The following is an 8,437-nucleotide window of genomic DNA, read 5'->3' as shown; positions in this document are numbered from 1 at the left end:
CTGTGCTGACAGCTGGCTCAGAGCCTGGAGCCTGCTTCCGATTCTGTGTCTCCTTCTCTCTCTGCCCCTCCCCCTCTCATGCTCTGTCTCTCTCTGTATCAAAAATAAATAAAACATTAAAAAAATATTTAGAATTCTGGGTTGATAATGATTTTCCTTCATTGTTCTCTAACTACAGAGAAAATTCAGCGCTGTTTCGATTCACAAAAATGGCTGTTACCTGTTTCTCTCCTCTTCTCATCTGTTCAAATCACCTCTTTATCCTGATGCTATGATTGTACGGCTTGAGGTGAATAGGAGTCAAGGCTTTTTCATTCACTGGACACAGCACAGATCCTTTCAAACTAGAGGGTTCTTAACTTCAGAAATATTATAGTATTATTTTTTTTATAACTGCCTGTCATTTCATCTCTTCTCCCCTTCTGGACTAGTCCAATATCAGATCTCCTGGATTTACCTTCAAATTTCTTAATTTTTATATATTTTTAACAATAGTACATTTTTGCCAAATTTTCTGCAAGTTTTCTCAATCCTGTCTTTCGGCATTTCTGTTTTTCAGTCACCATTGTTTCTTTTCATTTTAAAGTTCCTACTTGTTCTTTGAATACACTTTAACAGCACCCCATTGTTTCCTGGGTGCACTATCTTCTTATACTATGAGGATATTCAGATTATCACGTTGTTGTTGTTTGTTTTATTCATCGGTGTGATTATTGGTCTTTCATGTAGGATGGCGTTCATCAAGTGTCTGACATCCTTGGCATGTCTACTTAGATCTGTTCATTATGCCCCAAAAAGCCATTTGGATGCTCTACATGCTTGGATGGGGCTAGTCAGCAGGGCAAACTCACCGTGCGGGGGTAAGATGGCACGCAAGGAAAGCCCTGTAATACTGAATTTGGTGTTGATTTCTTGGATATGACACCAAAAACAAAACATAGATAAATATGACTCCATCAAATTTCAAAACTGGGGCACCTGGGCAGCACAGCTGGGTAAGCATCTGACTTGATTTTGGCCCACAACGGTGAGATCAAGTCCCACACTGGGCTCCCTGCTGAGCACACAGTCTGCTTAAGATTCTCTCTTCCGCTCTCTCTGCCCCTCCTTCACTCATGCTCTCTCTCAAAATTAATAAACTTTTTTTTAAATTTTAAAACTTGTGTTCATCGAAGACACAATGAATAGGGTGAAAAGACAACCTATGGAATGAGACAGAATAATTACAGATCATGCATCCGATAAGGAGCTGATATCCAGAATACATAAAGAATTCCTACAATTCAACAATAACAAAAATCCAAATAACCTGATTTTAAAATAGGCAAAGGACTCCAAAAGATGTTTCTCCAAAGAAGATACACAGAAATCAACAAGCATAAAAAGGATGCTCAGTATCATTAATCATTAGAGAAATGTAAATCAAAACCACAAAGATACTATTTCATACCCATTATGATGGATGTTATTTAAAAAAAACACAAAATAGCCAGTGTTCACAAAGATGTGGAGAAATTAGAACCCTTGTGCACTATTGGTGAAAATGTAAAATCATGTAGCCATTACATAAAACAGGATGGCAGTTCCTAAAAATAAAAATAGAATTACCATATGACATAACAATACCTCTTCTAGGTATAAATCCAAAAGAATTGACAGCAAGGTCTCAAAGAAATATTTGCATACCCACAGTCCTAGCATTATTCACAACAGCCAAGAGATGAAAGCAATCCCAAAGTCTGTGGACAGATGAATGAATAAGCAAAATGTCTGCATACATCCAGTGGGGTGTCACTCTTAAAAAGGAAGGAAATTCTGACATGTCCTGGCACATGGATGAAACTTCAGGACAGAATGCTAAGTAAAATAAGCTCATCATAAAAAGACAAATACCTCAAGATTTCATTTATAGGAGGGATCTAGAGCAGTCAAACTCATCTAAATAGAAAGTGAAATGGTGATTGCCAGGGGAAAAGGGGAATGAGGAGTTACATTTAAAGTACACAGAGTTTCAGTTTTGAAAGATGAAAAATATCTGGAAATTGGTTGCACAACAATGTGAATGTACTTAACAGAACTGAACTGCACGCTTAAAAACTGCAAAAATGGTAAATTTTATGTTATGTGTATTTCACCACAATTTTTTAAAAGAACATACCTTTTTTCTCCTAATACAGTACATAAGTATAATCCAAAACTGCGTCTGTTGCAAAACACTTAGAAATTCTAGGTGATTTATAACAAACGCCTTTTTTAAATGCATAGAAAATCTTACAGAGTCCCATGGAATTTCATACCGTATATAACCTGACAATTCCCAAATTTATAGGTATAATGTAGGCAATTTCCTCTGAATTCTTCCAGACTGATACATTCAACTGCCGATCAACATCCCAACTTGAACAGCAAACATACATCTCAAGTTTAAGATCTAAGTGTCCAAAACCAAATTCTTTCTTTTCCTCCACAAACCTGTTCTATCCTGTCTTCCTCATCCTAATAAACAGCAATGTATCTCTTGCCATTGCCCAGGTCTGAAAACCCAGAAGTCTCTCACAAATGCTCCACATTAATGCCATCATCAAATCCTATTTTCTTCACCTTCAAAGTATATCCAGAATTTGCTGACTTTTCTCCACCTTCCTTGTAACCACATGAACACCATCATCATCTCTTGCCTCCACTACTGCAGTGGCATTCAATTTTGTCTCCTTGTTTCCAGTCTCAGGCCCTATAGTCTATTTTTCAAATGCATTCAGAAAAATCCATTTAAAATATAAATTGGGTCACGTTCTTACATGTCATCCCCTTGCTCAAAACCCTCCAATGAGTTTCCATCTCACTCAGAGTATGAGCAAAAGATCTTATTCTAATTCACAGGGTTCTGCATGGTCTTGCCTCTCATTACCTCTCTGGCTTCATAGCCTATCACTTTGCCCCTACTCACCCCTTCCAGTCTTACTAGCTTTCTTGGCTTTAACTCAAACAGTACAAGGTATGGAGCGTGAAATCCCTGCAGATGCCTAAATTTCCAAAGGCCACTCTCAGAGCAAGGGTACACTGGAAAAAATACACCTACTGATAGTGAAAGATGGCAAAGAACCTTCTTAGTTTTGTCCTACCACTCATAAGGAAGGCAAAATCTCCGACTGAGAATTAGCAAGCACAGTCCTGGCTTGATAAAGAAATTCTAGTCTATACTACCTGTTCAATTCTGGAAACCCCAATCCAATAACTCGGAAAGTAAGTAAGCAAGCTGGGGATAACTCCCTAGTGTAACTTAACAGAAACAAATGCAGACTCTTTCTGAATCCAATCACTCAAAACAAACCACTTAGGATTCTCACAGGTATGTCCCACCAATCATAACATCACAGTCCAGAATCACACACGAAACGCATCTTACATAAGCAAGAATAGGAAGGTATCAAGCAATTAGACCTCCACTGACCTCAGATGAGAGTCTTCATCGTTAAAGAATATGATTATTTAAAAATTACTAAGGGAAGGGGGTGGGGCTTGGGAAGGTGGAAAGAGGACCCTGAGCTCACTCAGTCCCACATTATCAGCTAGATGTCATCCGTCAATAAACTGGTGAGCAATCCAAAGACTGGCAGAACAAGCTCTACAACTAAATACAGAGAAGAAACTGCATCCGAAAGGTTAGGAAGGTCGGAAAGATGGAGGGAGGCTGTCCAGAGGAGTGAGGGTGCTGTGCACAAAGGAGGAGAAGCGGCGCTTGCACCGGGGACCTCACACCGGGAAGACCGATCCCCCGTAACGTTTGGCTTTAAAAACCAGAGGGGACGAATTCAGTGAGTTTGTAAAACCAGTGGGACTTGGAGCCTGGAACTTTAAAGAGCTGACTCAGTACTGAGCACGCCAAGGGGCAAATGGGAGACAGATCTGTTCGTATTGACTGTGGAGAGTGTTGGGGGACCGCTCCAAAACAGAGGGGCTGGCATTTCCCCCCCACATCCCCATCATAAACCCAGAGGCACCTGTGGGAGGCAAGGCTGCAGATACTTGCTACTTAACCTGCTAGGGGTGCGCCACGCCCACAAATCCTGCTGAGGACCCACCCACCCCAAGCCTGCTGGCCTGGGCCCTGGGCTCAGGGCCCATTTCGTTAAAGCCTGGCGTGCACCACGCACATCTGCTGCACCTGGCTCCGCCATGTTCCCCCAGGCACGGCTGCATGCTGCAGACAGCTGTGCGCCCCCAGAGCCACGGTAAGCTGGGCCCAGCCACAGGTGCACTGTGGCCACCACACAGCACACTCAGCCACCATTCCAGGCCCTGCAGCTGCACTGTATCGAATGTGTGCCCCCATCGGGTGCCGCGCTCAGCCTCTCACCCCAGCTGCCCTGGCGCACAGTTCCCAGCTGCTGCAGTGCTGCAGAGAATTCAGCATAGGACTAGAGGCCCGGTGCAAATTTTGCGAATACTCTCTCCCTACTCCCAAGTTCCCGGCAGGCACGCACCATCAGAGCTGGCCTACTGGGGTCCCACCACCACAGAGAGCAGGCACAACCCACAAGGAGAGAGTCAGTGCGCATGAGCACGCCAAAAGGAGGCGTGACTCACACACCACAGTAGGGTACAAGCAACACGCATAGAATCATCTCCCGAAGTGCCAGTTCCTCGAGAACAGGGGACCCCGCACTGCAGGGCACCCCCGTCCCTCTTCTTCATAAAGTCACTGCTCTCAAGAGAAGACACAGATGACTTTAACACATAGAAACAGACACAGAGAAGCAAAGAAATTTTTAAATGAGGAGACAGAGAAATCCCAAATGAAAGAAAAGGACAAGGGTACAGCCAGAGATCTAAGTGACGGAGAATTTAACGTGATGATCCTGAGGATACACACTGGACTTGAGAAAAGAGTGGAGGGGTGAGTGAGCCCTTAACACAGAGATAAGGAATAACACAGCTGAAATAAAGGGCATACTAAATGGGAAACACACTTGATGGAATCAACAGCAAAATGAAAGAAGCAGATGAAAAAAATACTGACCTAGAAGACAGAGTAATCAAAAGTAATGAAGCTGAAAAAAGAGAAAAGAATTCTGTAAATGAAAACTGACTGAGGGAACTCAGTGACTCCGTCAAACACAGTAACGTTTATATTGCTGAAGCCCCAGCAGAAGTAGAGAGAGCAAGAGGAGCAGAAAGTCTATTAGAAGAAATAATAGAAGAAACAATAACAGTTTCCTAATCCAGAAACAGATGTCTACTCTCTAACTGCTTACACAATGCTCCGCCCCTTGTGCCGGGCCTGCCTCAGTCCCTCTGCTGGGGGCCCCTCCCCCAGAACACCACTGCAAACCTGCCCGCATGGAGTCTCCTGACCTGCGGAGGGTGTGCATGTAAAACTGCAGGCCTGCTCCTAGGCACTTGACAGAGTGGCCCTGGCTGGTCCTGGTCTCCACAGGCCCGTGCTTCCCCTGTGGAAGAGGATGGTGAGCACAACTTGCTGCACCCCACCCACACCACACACGCTTTATGAAGCAGCCCCAGCCAACCTGGTCTCAGTGGCTGTGTCCCCTGTGGAAAAGAACCAGCGCCACCTTGTTAAAGGTGCACACTGCCCACTACTTTCAAGACCAAGAGATGTGGCTGACATTCCTAACACAAAGGAAGATGCAGAGATTTAGGCAAAATGAGGACGCAGAGAAATATAGCCCAAATGAAAGAACAAACAAAAAATCACAGAAAGACCGAAGCAAACAGAGATAAGTAATACACCTAACAGAGAATTTAAAGTAATGATCACAAAGATACCCGCTGGACTTGAGAAAAGAGTGGAGGACAGCAGTGAGACCCTTAACACAAAGATACAAAGGAACTAACCAGATGAAGAACACAATAATTGAAATTAAAAATACAGTTGATGAAATAAACAGCAGAGTAGAGAAAACAAAGGAATAAATTAATGACCTTGAAGACACAGTAATGGAAAGTAATCAAGCTGAACAAGAAAAAGTATTCAAACTGAGAAGAGGCTTAGGGAACTCACTGATCCATGAAGCATAACAACATTTGCATTATAGGAATTCCAGAAGAGAGAGAGAGAGAGAGAGAAAGGGGCAGAAATTTTATTAAGTAAACAATAGTTGAACATTTCCTAGAAGTGGGGAGGGAAACAGATATCCAAAAGGCACAGGGAACCCCCTCAAAAATCAACCCAAGGAAATCCGCACCAAGACACATAATAACTGAAATGAAAAAAAGCAGTAATAAAGAAAAAGTTTTCAAGAAGAGAGAAAAAAAAAGTTATGTATAAAGCAATCCCCATAGGACTATCTGTGAATTTTTCAACAGAGACTTTGCAGGCCAGAAGGGAGTGGCATAATACACTCAAAGTGGGGGTACCTGGTGGCTCAGTCAGTTAAGCAGCCGACTCCTGATTTCAGCTCAGGTCATGATCTGACAGTTCAGGAGTTTGAGTCCCACATGATCTCTGAGCTGACAGCACAGAGCCTGCCTAGGATTCTCTCTCTGCCTCTCTCTCTACCTCCCTCTCAAAATTAAATAAACTTCATAAAAAATACATATTATATTATATTATATTATATTATATGTATTCAAAGTGATGAAAGACAAAAATCTGCAACCAATAATACTCTATCCAGGAAAGCTATCCTTTAAAATGGGAGGAGAGAGAGTTTCTCAGTTAAATACAGCTAAGGAAGTTCATCTCCACCAGACCATCCCTACAAGAACTGTAAAGGGGACACCTTGAATGGAAAGGAAACACCATAAATGAGAATATGAAAAGTGAAAACCACAAAAGCATTAAAAATAACTATATCTGTAAAACTCAGTTAAGAGATTCACAAAATAGAAGGATGAAAAGATGACACCATATACCTAAAACATGGCAGGGGTGGGTAGGAAGGAGTAACAAGAAGATGTGGTATATATACACGATGGAGTACTACATGGCAATGAGAGGGAATGACATATGGCCCTTTGTAGGAAAGTGGATGGACCTTGAGGGTGTCATGCTGAGCGAAGTAAGCCAGGCAGAGAAACCATATGTTTGCACTCATAGGTCTAGCAGGAAAACAAGAGAGACCTAATGGAGAACCAGGGGGAGCGGAGGAGGGAGAGAGAGTTGGGGAGAGAGAGGGATGCAGAACTTGAGAGACTATTGAATGCTGAGAATGAACTGAGAGTTGAAGGGGAAGGGGGAGGGGGGAAAAGGGGTGGTGGTGATGGAGGAGGGCACTTGAGGGGAAGAGCACTGGGTGTTGTATGGAAAACAATTTGACAATAAAATATTATGGAGAAAAATTTTAAAAAAAAAGAATGGGTTCAAATTTAAGTGACCGTCAACCTCACTTAGACAGCTACCTGCATTAGATATTGTATACAAACCTAATACTGACCACAAATCAAAACCAGTAATAGATATGAAGAGAATAAATAGAAAGGAATCCAAGTTTATCACTAAAGAAAGTCAGCAAACCATGAAAGAAAGCAAGATCAGAGAGAAACTACAAAAGTAACCACAAAACAAGTAACAAAATGCAATACACACATATTTGCCAATAATTACTCTGAATGTAAATTTACCAAATGCTCCAACCCAAAGAAATAAAGTGACAGAGTGGATGAAAAAAAAAAAAAAAGACCTCTCTATGGGGTGGCTGGTCGCTTAGTCAGTTAAGTGCCCAACTCTTGATTTTGGCTCAGGTCATGACCTCACAGTGAGTTCCAGCACTGCATCAGGCTCCATGCCAACAGCGCTGGGGTTCTCTCTCCTCTTCTCAAATAAATAAGCTTAAAAAAAAGAAAAAGAAAAAAGAAGCCCCACCCATATGCTGCCTACAAGAAACTCATTTTACACCAAAGGCACTTGCAGATTGTGAGTGAGGGGATAGAGAAACATTTATTATACATCAGAATGTCCAAAAAAAGCTGGGGTAGCCATACTTACAGCACGCAAAAGACACTTTGAAACGAAGACTGCAACAAGAGACAAAGAAGGACATTATATTATTATATAATAATAAAGAGTACAAGCCAACAAGAAGACGTAACAATTACAAATATTTATGCATCCAACATGAGAGCACCCAAATACATAAAACAGTAATGACAAACATGAAGGACATAACCCAAAATAATACAATGACAGTAAGGGACTTTAACACCCACTTACATCAATGGACAGATAATCGAAACAAAAATTCAACAATGAAACAGTGGCTTTGAATGACCCGCTGGAACAGATGGATTTGACAGATGTGTTCAGAACATTCGATCCTAAAACAGCAGAATACACATTCTTTTCAAGTGCACAGAGAACATGCTCCACAACAGGTCACATATTCGGCCACAAAACAAGTCTCAGCAAATTCAAAAAGATCAAAGTTATACCATGCATCCTTCCGACCACAATGCTGTGAAACCAGAAATAAACCAC

The sequence above is a fragment of the Suricata suricatta genome, chromosome 11 (assembly GCF_006229205.1).
Source record: "Suricata suricatta isolate VVHF042 chromosome 11, meerkat_22Aug2017_6uvM2_HiC, whole genome shotgun sequence".
NCBI lineage: Eukaryota > Metazoa > Chordata > Mammalia > Carnivora > Herpestidae > Suricata > Suricata suricatta.
This window is presented reverse-complemented; position numbering follows the sequence as displayed.